Source organism: Metopolophium dirhodum, chromosome 1, assembly GCF_019925205.1.
Source record: "Metopolophium dirhodum isolate CAU chromosome 1, ASM1992520v1, whole genome shotgun sequence".
Classification (NCBI taxonomy): Eukaryota; Metazoa; Arthropoda; class Insecta; order Hemiptera; family Aphididae; genus Metopolophium; species Metopolophium dirhodum.
Window position 1 is genome coordinate 16,867,818 of NC_083560.1, and position 13,231 is coordinate 16,881,048.

General features: G+C 28.6%; 1 pseudogene; it reads left to right on the plus strand.

The window, feature by feature from the left end:
• The first annotated feature begins 246 nt into the window (after nucleotides 1–246).
• Nucleotides 247–3,648, plus strand: LOC132937149 (uncharacterized; annotated as a pseudogene).
• Nucleotides 3,649–13,231: the final 9,583 nt, after the last annotated feature.

The window sequence follows — 13,231 nt, forward strand, 5'->3', positions numbered from 1 at the left end:
CAATCAAGTAATGATTTATGAACAATCCGGAACAATCCTTGACTGCATGTTTATGATGTAGAAAATAGCAAAATGCATTTTATGCAAAATCTGGTTTTTAGTAATAAGTATTGAAATTAAAAACCAAATTGAAAAAATTCTATAAATTAAAAATCAATAAATCAATAATAATCTGTTCTTTATTCATTAGTTATTACAAATGTAGTAAACGTACCCTACATTTTTGCACGGGTACAATGAAAAAGATGCCAAATGGATCATTAATTGTGATGCAACCGCATACCAATCATGAGCGTGAAAATAATGATATGCAGTTAGTAGATGATCTTAAAAATATTTTAAAAAGAAGAGCGGCTTCAGACAGTGTACAATTGAAGTTAATTTACGATGAAGAGTGTAGAAGGTAAATTAAATATATTATGTTTTTTGGAAAACAAAACTACAATTATTTATTATATTGATAATAATTATATATCTTTTAGACATCCGTTGGCAGCAAACATGTATCCATGGTCTACTGCTGAATCGCTAATGCGCTTAGCTCGTAGATCATCGATGCCTCCTTTACCAGACAATTTATTGCAACTGGCAATCATTTTTGAAAATGGACAATTACCAAGATATAACTGCTGTGATGTATCGATATTCAGAAGTTGCGTGCAAGATATAGATGGAAAAAATAACATGATATTCGCATGCCCAGTATTAACACAAAATATCATTAATACAAATATAGAAGAACTCCATGTAGATGGTACATTTAATGTCGTTCCGGCTAGAATGGGTTACCAAATGTTATCTATTCATGTTATGATACAAAATTATGTAAGTTTTTTTTTCTTAAAATAAAATACACCAAATTTTTAAATGTAAAAACTTTATTTACAGTCTTTACCAATAATATTTGTATTGATGGAAGCGAAAACCAGAAACTCATACGACACCGTTTTCCATTACATTAAAAATAATCTTTTACCAAATATATCTCCCACTACAATTATGAAACAGCATTGAGGGATGTGCTCCAGTCATATTTTCCAGGAGCATGAACCTCAGGTTGTTAGTTTCACCATAATCAGGTTGGTTATAATACAATAGAAGTTTTTATTATAATTATTATGTAATAAAATAAAATTTTATTCGATGCATAATTTTTTTTGTTCATGCAGGCTGTTTTCAAAAATATGAAGAGTAGGGGATATTATAGGCTTATAAAAACTAATGAAAACGCATTAAAAAGTTTAAAACTTTTATTCGGATTACCATTACTCCCAGCTCAAGATATCGAGAGAGGTTTTAGATTAATAAAAAATGTTTGTGATTAACCACGGTGTACCGATGGATGATTTATTCAACTATTATAAAAGGTAATGTTTAATAACAAATATATTTGGTTAAGGTCTACAATTAGTCAACAGTTTATTTTTTATTTATCTTAATCATGTAAGAATTTATTAGTTATTATTTTATCTATCTAGGTATTGGTTGCACCGTGTAGGTGCTCAGATTATGTCAGTGTATGGCCTTCCAAGGAGAACAAACAACAATCTTGAGAGCTTCCATAACCAATTAAGGTTGAAATTCTCTGTGACACATCCTAATTTATGGATATTCTTAGGTAAATATATCAATATTTATTAATTATAGTCAGTAGAAGTTATAATTGACGTATAAGGGGACGAGGGGGAGTGAAAATGGTGTGCAAAAAGTTTAAAAAAATTGAGTTTAAAAATAGAGAACCTACCTTTAACATTTGCCCAATTTTGAAATAGTATTAACAAATAGGTATTATCTACATCTATATTAATTATAGGTATGTCTATGACAAATAATCATATTTTATAGCTCATTCATATATTATTCACTCATTTTTATCGTTAACCATGTCTTTTAATCTATGTACAATGCACAAGCATAATAACTGTCTCATTTGTAATTGTTAAAGCACTTTCAAAATAACAAGTAATAAAGTTGACAACAGTTAATAAACAGATCGCTAACACAAACAATAAATATTAAACATAGACATTGTGATTTGTACTAATTTAGTATTTACAATCACTATGACTGTGTAATGACAACCTAAACTTAAAACCGCAATTAATAATAGGTTATATTTAGCAAGAATTTGAATGTAGTTAGTGTTTAGTTCATTTTTTGGTTTATACTGTTAAAGATCAAATTTGCTTGAATGTTTTGTGTATTAATATAACACATTGTTTTATGAATTTCAAATAGTTAGTTTAAAAATATATTAATTATTTTTGACCCAGTTTGATATAAACTAAATTTAATTTTAAAGTAAAAATTGTATTAAACTTTTTTTTTATTATACAACAACTTACTAATATTGTTTTTTTTTATTTTTATGGTTTAAACTTAATTTTGTATTTACCATATTATGTTATTTTGAAAAGCAATAGAATTTTTTTTACTTTTAGCAAATCAAAGTACTAACTAGATCAAATTTCTTACCAGAAACCACTTTCAAAGTTGTAAAACATAGCATTTTTCACGCCTCAACAGGTGATAACAGACATTAAATACATATTATTGTAAGATTCATATATTTATCACCACGCAAAAGTAAATTTAAACCATTAAAATAGAACTGTTTGGTAAATATAACATTAAAATCCACACACGTATCCTAAGTCCTAAGTTATTACAATGTTCTACAATTTATTTATTAATTAATAATTTCTTTCACTTAAAATAAATATATACTTTTTTTTATTAATAGGTAATTTGAGTAATTTGTTTAAAAATTACCATATAATTTTTAACCAGCTCAGTAATAACCTTCAACCAACCAGAAGTTTAAAGATGAAGTATCTATTGCAATCAAAAAGGATCAAAAATGCCACAAACCAGTATAATGCTGGTGTTATAAGTATTTGGCAATTTATGCAAATGGTATCTTATTCTACTTCAAGATACTTGAATCAACAAGTAAATTGGGTGAATTAAGTAGATTTAGATCCAGAACCGGAAGCAGGAACGGCCCAAGAAGAACAAAATATAACAGAAGAACCACCACAACCTGTAACAGCAGAGTCGCAAGAGTCTGTTTGTATGGTTTGCATGTTTATCACGGCAGCAAATAGTCAACAGTATGTTATTGTACCTTGTGGTCATGCATGGATATGTAACACATGCATCTACTAAAATATTAGATTCAACCCATGTATTACCTAAAATCCAACTATAACTCAGAATACCTTAGTATAAACATATTCTATATTCATAATATATACATTATATTATAATGTAATTATTGGTATCTGTGAGTGTGTACGATGATATCATGTATTTTTTCACACATAGGTAATTATATTATTACACAGGGTTGAATGTGTGTACCATAATTTTAGATGTTTTTTTTTATTTACACACTGTAAATACTAATATTAGTGATACAAGAAGTCAATGTATTAACTAATAAATACAGAGTAAATAAATACTCTTCATCAATAAATTATGTATCTTATGTTTTTAGTTTTTTTTATGTTTTATTCTTAAGTATTTTGTATTTTTATTTTTTTTAATTGTATGCAGTTTTACAACTTGAAACACAGACACCCTACTATTTTTTACTAAGAACTCATGTTACTTATCTGTATTACAATGTGGGACATAATATTATTATGTATACTTTAAAAACAATAATTTAGATGTTGAATGAAAAAAAAAACAAAAAATCCGTTAAAATACATTAAACGATAGCTTAAATAATACATTTAAATAGGTACTTTATTTTTTTATAATTATTTAACCTAATTTAAAAATATATTAATTGTTGGCAACATGTATTAATTAAATAAATTAACATAATTTGTAACTTACATCTTTAATAAAATTATGCATTATGTTACATGAATACATTTTTGTAAGCTATTTAGCTATGATGTTTAAAATTTGATACAAATTAATATAGTTTCTTCTTACATTAAACCACACATATTTACCTAAAAATACAAAGAATAACGTTATGCATAACTAATAAATGATGCAGTTTTTAAGGACTATTATTATTATTTATTAGTATAGGAATATTAAATAACTAATAAGTTGAAAACGGTTTTCTGTTGTTATCATGGTTTTGGTTGTTATCATTGTTATGGTGGGACCATAGAGTACAGATTTCCCGATTTTAATAACAATTGATAACAGTGAAATTGATAAGAACAAAAAAAGAATGCTCATGCCAAACTACAAAAGTTAGAAAAAATCCCAATTCTTGCGTCGTTCACCAGCGAATAAATCAACGATAGTTCTTACATTGAATGATTTAGGTTTACAATATAATACATTAATACCTATTTGAAAAACCTATGCAACGGACCACACATATTTATATAACTAAAGACTCTAATAAATGATTTTCGAACTTAAACTATTGCATATTATTTACATACTTTTGTTCGCATTTGGTAAGTACGCCAGCAGCATACAACATTCTATGCCAATAGTTTTCCTAGAAGTAGTTACCTATTCATATCATCACATCGATAGTAAATATATTTAAGAGTGTTAAACATGAACATTTGTTTACAGTGGCGTATGCAGGATTTTTTAATGGGAGGGGGCTTGAAAATTAATTACAATTTTATTATTATTTTGTCCAGTCTTATAATTTTAGACGTTTATTTGAGGTATTTTAAAATGTTTGTAACTTCTAAACTTTTCTAGAAGAAAAAATGCTCAGATCATAAACTTCGATACCCGACGTATGTTTTTGGATACAAATTGGATCTAGTTGGTACTTTTAGGAGGATGAAATTGAAAATGCTCAGTGCTTTTTAAAATAATTGGAGAAATAAAATGAAAATTTATTAAAACTGTTTGGTAACCAACTTGGTTATTCCGTCCTCAGACCTCAGACTTTTATTGTATTTGGTTAATTAAAATTTTTTTTCTATAAATGTCAATAAAAAATTATTTATCCGGTCAAAAAGCTTAAAAATGTAAACGTAAGTTTTAATTATAGCTAAAATATTAACGATACATAGACATAATGGTTATTTTTTATAAGCATTTAAAGTTCAAATGTCGTCAAAACCACAGCTAATTTGTACAAAACTTATAAAATATTAAATGTGTAGAGCTAATGCTATATAGACAATTTAATACAAAGTCTTTCATACAAGTCGTTCATACTTGTACCGAAAAATAACAGATAATTTTAGGAAAATTGGTATGCAAATACAATATTTTTTCGAAAATGAATTCATTCTGGTAAGAGATATATGAAATCTACGTATTTCTTACTATAGTTGACAGTTGAAACTTGATAAATATTTTTTGAAAAAGTAATAATAATATGGTCAATGGGGGAGGGGGCTTCAGCTCGTTAGCCCCCGCCTATGGACGCCACTGTTTGTTTATATAACTGATGGTTTTTAAATTTCAATCATCAAAGTTAATGATATTATATACCTACGTCTCAAAAAATGATTATAATTAAATGTATTTTGTTATAATACTATAATATGACATGTTTTGAAATATACTAACGCTGGACAATAGGTATACACGTACAGTAAATTAGTAAATGACAGATGTATATTATAATATTAGGTATGTACTCTATTCAGAACAATGTTGTGGTCGTTTGTTAGTAGATGAGATTAATCTCACATAGGAGAACGGCAAATGGTGAAATCTAAAGTTCATCGATAAAGAACTTTATGGAGATTCTATTTAAATGGTCGGTGTAACGAATTTAAAAAAATTCAAAAATAAACGAAAGAAATCATACAAAATTCGTTTAATCAAATAATCAAAAATTTTAAATTATAATAACGAATTATTAATTAGTGGAACCATGGTTCAGGTTTTAGACGGTTACCACTTAAAATATCAGCAAACAATAAGGTGAGGTTATTTTCAATAATTCATATGTAAATAATTGTGTTCTTATCTTCACTGGTCTCATCATAGAAGACATAGATAATAAGGATCTTTATACCCGTAGTCTTATACAGTTATACAGTTATACACTTTATCACATTGAGTCCATGGCAAGGAATCTGCCCACATATTTTTCCCCTAAATTCAATTAAGAGGTTTTCACCATCGTTTTTAAGGGGTTTAAGATAGGCAGTTTACAAAACTTCCGAATTTATACGGTCCGGAATAATATGTTCCGTCAAAATATGGATTTCGAAATTTGATTCCCGGGCATATACGTTCCGGGGATATATAGTTTCCAAATTTTTATATTCCGGAAATATCTGTTCCGGACAAATATAGTTTACAACTTTCGGATTCCGGCAATATACGTCCCTGATAAATACATTCCGGTCACTTACGTTCCGTGTAAATACGTTCCGGGCAAATACGGTTTTCAAATTTTAGATTCCGGGTATATACGGTCCGGATGAATACGGATTTGATTCCGGATACATACGGTCCGGAAAAATACGTTCCGGAACTATACGTTCCGGGCAAATACGGTTTAATGATTTTGGATTCCGGTGATATACGGTCCGTGTAAATATGTTCCGGGATTTATACGTTCCACCAATTTATTTTCCGGAATTTTACGGCCTTCCCGCTACCGTACCGCGAACTTCACCCACAAAAACATCTAACTAGTCTTCTATTCTATTCTATTCTACAATAGTTACAATAAAGTATATAAGTAAAGTACATGTTTGCTTGTCTGTAATATTTGAATTTATAATATGGAAGAAACATATTTCCAAATAAAATAAAATATAATAATATATATAATCCTCAGTATATCGCAGCACAACGTGCTTAGGAAAAATAATTGAAATCCTCAAAAAAACTACTTCGGAGAAGTAAAAAAGGCTTTCTTTGCGTAAGTTGAAGAGATTGAGAGAAAAGATAGAACTTTGGTGTTAATAAAGATGTGAAATCAATCTCAAAGTTCTGTGCCAAAAAGGGCCACGGTTGAAAAAATAGAATTTGGGGCTTAATAAAGAAGTTAAATCAATACCCAAATTATGTGCCTCAACTTGAAAAAATATCTTATTCAAAAAAATTTCAAGATGTTCAACTGTACAAACATTAAAAAAAAATATTAGCACAGAACTGCGTGAATTACAGTTTGTCAACAAAAATTCATACTAATGAGAAAATTAGCGCAAAGTGGCCCTAATTACAGATTATCAACAAAAATTCTAGTCAGACAGATTAACTCGTAAACAAGTCAACAACTCCGATTTATGGCTAATTCATCATTATTGTACGCCGTTCTGTGCTAATATTTTTTTTTAATGTTTGTACAGTTGAACATCTTGAAATTTTTTTGAATAAGATATTTTTTCAAGTTGAGGCACATAATTTGGGTATTGATTTCACTTCTTTATTAAGCCCCAAATTCTATTTTTTCAACCGTGGCACTTTTTGGCACAGAACTTTGAGATTGATTTCACATCTTTATTAACACCAAAGTTCTATCTTTTCTCCCAATCTCTTCAACTTACGCACAGAAAGCCTTTTTTACTTCTCTGAAGTAGTTTTTTTGAGGATATAATATATTATTAAAAAAGAAATTCATAATTTTAATAATCGTCCACATTGAAATATAATTGTTACGTAAATAATAAATAAAATATGTCAAAATCAAGCCAAAATATATATAAAAATTACTAACCTAACAGCTAAGAGTATACAATTGATATAATATAGGTAATATATATTCATTCAATTTTGTTATTGCACCTCCATTTTATTTCACCAGACGCGTATTTTATATTTTTATTATACTTATAATTTTTAAATACAACCAATAAATTGCTTCGTTTACCAGTAATTAATTTTATATTATTACTTTCTTGCGACATATTTCGTTCGGACATATACAAATATCGGAAGTATCGGAAATTACAAAATTTCGTTGGGAGATATACACGGAGACACGCAGACTACCAATGATTATGTTCGTCAAAGTATACGTCTTTACGTATACCTCACCTACTGCCGATATCATCGTTGGAAATCCTGATTTCAGATAATATGATAAAATTATTAATAATTATTAATGAATCGATCTAACCTTGACAATATTTTATCAATTTTGACGTATATCATCGCAATAGATTTCAACGTATTTAATGTGAGAAGGCACGTGACAATGTGAGCTCTGACCAGGTAAGAAAATAAAATTGGCGGAGTTTACATATACCCATTATAGGTAAGAAAATAAAACTGGCGGAGTTTACCATAGACCTATTATTATTACCTTTTTATCTTGACCGGTATTCTGACGGAGTTTACAATCGCCCGTATTACATATACCTAATGTCATTTTTGCATTGCGTATATTGTATAACCAAATGTACTATGTAACCATGTACCAATAATTGATGAACTATCATTGTAATCACTGACTAAACCAAATTTTTGTATGTTTCGCCACCATGACTGCGTGAGGTGAAATCTACAACCAATTTATATGACTTGAAGGCCAAACTTTCGTGACGGAAATATGTATTGACATTTCAAAATCAATCACTACTTGTTTGGGTAAAAAAGTTTCTCCAATTCGATTACATTTATTGATAATTTGATTAAACACATATGCATAAGTTTCAGTTATTTTATCGGGCAACAAACAAATAACCAATATAATAAAATATAATTTCCATTTTTAGAGCCATGTATAGTAAACATTTGAGTCCAAAATCGAGCACAGCATTTAAATGTTCCGTCAACGTAAATTGAATCAACCTCGCATAACATTTTTAAATTTGTATCGCATGAAAAAATAACAACATTTTTTATTTGATCATTGAGAATTAAAAATTGTTCACCTTTACAAGTTATTACATTCGTATTTTATAAAGCTAAATGAGCTTCAATAATATTTTTAGGAATTACTGGAAGAACTTTTATACGACTGTCATATATAACATTTCTAATTTTATTTATATCGTCATTGGTGAAATTCTCTATAAAAGAACTATTTTGTGTTAACTCTTTTAGTATAATTTTTTTTTGGATAATTATGGGCATCATCTATTGCCTTACGTTTACACGCTGTACTTACAATTTGCCTATTAATTTCGTTTACATTTAATGGATCATTGTCGTGTTCAATGGAATCTAGTTCGCTCGTTACTATTCCTGCTGCAGTCGTGTATATCTTCGTTGTACAAATACGTTTAATACAGCGCCAACGAATTAAGCCAGTTGCAATATTTTCCGAACCAAAATTATACTTATAGTTCTTGAATTATTTAAATTAGAATATGGAGCTTTTAACTGGAATGCATTTTGTTGTTTTTTTTTTTATATTAATAGACAGTGGTAACCAAAATTGCCTACCCACATAACTGAGGTGACGAATTTCAAATTGGGCACCCGTAGGTTTCTGCCATGCCCGGTCAGGGGATCAGACAGATGTCTGCCCGGAGAGAAGTTCCGCCCGTGACCGAGATTCGAACCGGTGACGTTGCGCGTTACAACCAACGCCTTAGTTCGCTCGGCCACTCCGTCCCCCACACTATTATTATTATTACTATTTATTGATAGTTCCAACAATGATGTATGCGCAGTCGTTGTCGCCGTGAACCGTCCGCGACGATACAACACAGCTAGAGTAAAGATAAGAATTCCATTCTAAAAGTAACACTTTATAGTCAAATAGTCAATAGCTATAACAAAAATATTACAGTTTGGACAATTTTACCTATAAATCAAAAAACTTATAAGTTATATTATGATATATTTTAATATTTACCTACACACAATATCATCAATACGTTCTAAAAAATGTATTAATCCAAAAAAAAGTAACTAGTAATTTAGTAATAATATAACTACAAAAAACTAACTTAAATTACATATAAATTACTTCCGATAAAATGTAATTAAATTACCATCAAATTACTTAAAAAATAATTTCGTTACAATAACTTGTAACTTAAGTTAAGTTACTCCCCAACACTGACAATATACATATAATATACTTTGTAATATTATTTCTGTTAACTCGAAGAATTGTAATAATAATATGTTTATTATTAATACAATATTTAAATAACATAAGTAATAATTATATATTTTACTACGTGGGAGATGGTCTCGTATGATATGAATTGTACTGCAGTATTGAAATAAATGTAGGTATAAGAAATAAAAATAAAATATTATTGGTTTGTTTTAATTGATTGGCAATGATGAATAAATGATTCATAATTATAATTAAAATTAATAATTCGAGGGCATGGTGTGGAGTGGTTGGATTCATATATAAAAATGAGCTTGTAGCCTTAGTCCAATTCATATGAACAGGCAGCAGTGTACAACTCAGATAAACAGCGATATAGGTAGACAAAAAAATTACTTGCACCGCGATCTTTTCTACGTATTTTACGTTAAATTTTATAAAATCTGAATTTTTTTTCGTTTTCAATTAAAACGATCGGTTAAAGACGCTCAAAAAATTATCGAGTAGCAAGCCTTTTAAATCACATTGATGTAAATATTATTTAAAATTAGAGTTTGATAACAATTCATAATATTTTATAGGAAACGAGTATAATAACACAATTTTCTTTCAGGTTTGTCTTGTTAAATTGCATATTTACGAAATTTTAATTATATGTGACGCGCACGGATATAGTATATTTGTCAAAAAAAACTACTAAAAGATATATTATGTTATTATTCCTTGTTTCCAACAGTATATTAATAATATAACGATTGACATTCGGAACGAGACTAATCATGTTTTCAACATTAGGTTGGCCAAACTTACAGGACTGTATCAGATGTTGGACACCAAAACGATAAGATGTCGTGGTCGAAACATCTATCACATTTGCATGGCATGCGTTTTGCTGTACATATTGTGTCTCATCTCGATGATTTTGATCATCAGTGGTTACCGTTTTATATATACAGATGACATCTCCGTAAATTTCATATTCTAAAAATAGCTTATATTCGACAATAATATTTAAACCCGTATTACTACTATGATAGCAGATTACCTATACTCATAGAACAATATACTATACTCAAGCTTTTATTCAACGATGTGTCATATTATATTCATATCATTAAAATAACATTAATAACAACAATTGATTATATATTCTATAAATTGATGTTAATTATTATACTTATTACTAATTAGACAACATACGTACACTGATTATCGAGTTGGCTAAAAATTCCATATTTAATTTTTTTTTTTAATTTGATAATTTTTTTTATAATGCGGATTTAAGAATGAATATATTTAAAAACTGAGGGGGGCCCTAAAAAACTAGAGGGGGCAAAGCCCCCCCCCCCAAATTGCGCCTATGCAAAACTCTAACGTTCGTGATTTTTCCGTATTTTGTCAAAATTTGAACTTTTAACCCTTATAAAAAAAAAATTGTGTTTAAGGATATTTAATATTTTTTAAATCTCATTGTAACAATATAGTAGGAGCCTTGAATTAAATTTTCAAGCATTTTTACCCAACAAATAAAGTTTTATTGACATTCATAGAAAAAAAGACTAATACAATTGGAAACTGAAAATGTTCCTAAACAGTTCAAAACAAATCAAATTCAAATATAAACAAACAGTGAAAATGTTATGTATACGTTCATTTATTTTGAGTTACACCAAAAAGCAAAATCGATTTGGTGTAAAACCAAATTTTGCATAATAATTCCCGTTTTTTCCGGTGCTTTTGAAAACTATTGGGAATTTTAAATTTTGACCTCTGCAATGCACAAACTAGATTCACTTTCCCATCGAACAAGATACGTTTGAAGAAAATTGAAGCAGTTTTACTGCCCCAAAACGTGATGACACAAAAAAAAAAACACATCATTGTAAAATCAATACATTCATCGCTCCGCTCAGAATCTAAAATAAATTGGTATAATAACCTAAAATTGAACTATACAAATTTTAATAATACAGTAAGGACATCACAGTAAGTTCTAAATAAATTGAAGAAAACTCAACTATTTTACCTATGTGGGTGGTTCCCACACTTGAAACTAATTGGATTTGACATCACTGTATATACATCGCATACTTAATACATCATTATATTATCATATTATTATAATATGCATCGTCGTGGTGGGTTGGTTCTTATATTATAAGTTAACGACTAGTTCTTCTTCGTTAATATTTTATAAAAGTACATAAAAAGTTACAGTTGCATGGGGATATTTTATAAAATTAAGGTTAAAGCGATATAAAACTCACTATGTGCATTGTATTGCGTGACAATATAATATCATTATAGTTTAAACCTATACTTAATAACCATAGTCACGCATTCGGACGATGATTAAATTATTAGTCAACGGAGGAGCCACCTGCTATAATATTAAATTATATTATTTTGTGACCAAAATCCATTTCGTACGTTCGGCGGATACCAGCATGCATGCACCAGTATGCATGCTAAAGATTAATTGTTAAGGGTCTTTTCCGTTATAGGTACTTATACCATTTATAATTTAGGGGACGTCAGTGTGCCCACGTTGCTACTCGGACATATCTATAAATCGAAAATATATTTCGACTTGCTATGCAACACCACCTCAAGTGGGTCACAGGGTACCTGCCACTCTTAACACGTATTATACGTGTTATACGTACCTATTACGACTATTTAAATTGACTATAAAATTATATTTATGTATTATTTGATATCATAGTAAGTTCTAAAAATAATAATCAATTAACAAATATTATAATAATTTGTAAATACATACAAAACACAACCATTTGACCCAGGTGAGTGGTTCCTGCCCTTGAAATGTATTGGATTCGATTCCACTGTACGTCATATTATTAAACATTATATAAAATTACTAGGTACTTAAAAAGTTTCAAGTACCCACAAAAAATATTTTATAATTTAACACAAAACTAAAATCCTTCTTCATCGTTTAAGTACCTAATTCCAACCACATTTGAACATAAAATAAGTATAAAAAAAGTTTTATTTGATTTATTTAAATATTTTGGTTACCGATTAACCTACTTACGGGAAACATTGTTTTTAATTTAGCAATACAAATCATTTTTAAATTCTCATTATGATATATGTTGTCAAATATTGAAATTCAAATGCTTGAAAAAAAAGGTGACTATGTATTTTAATATTTTTTAACTGCTGTTGTAATTTATTAGGAGCCTTGTAATAAATGTTCAAGTTTTTTTACCAAAAGAATCAAATTAATTGACATTTATAGGAAAAACAAACTAAAAAAACTGGAAACTGAAAATGTCCTTA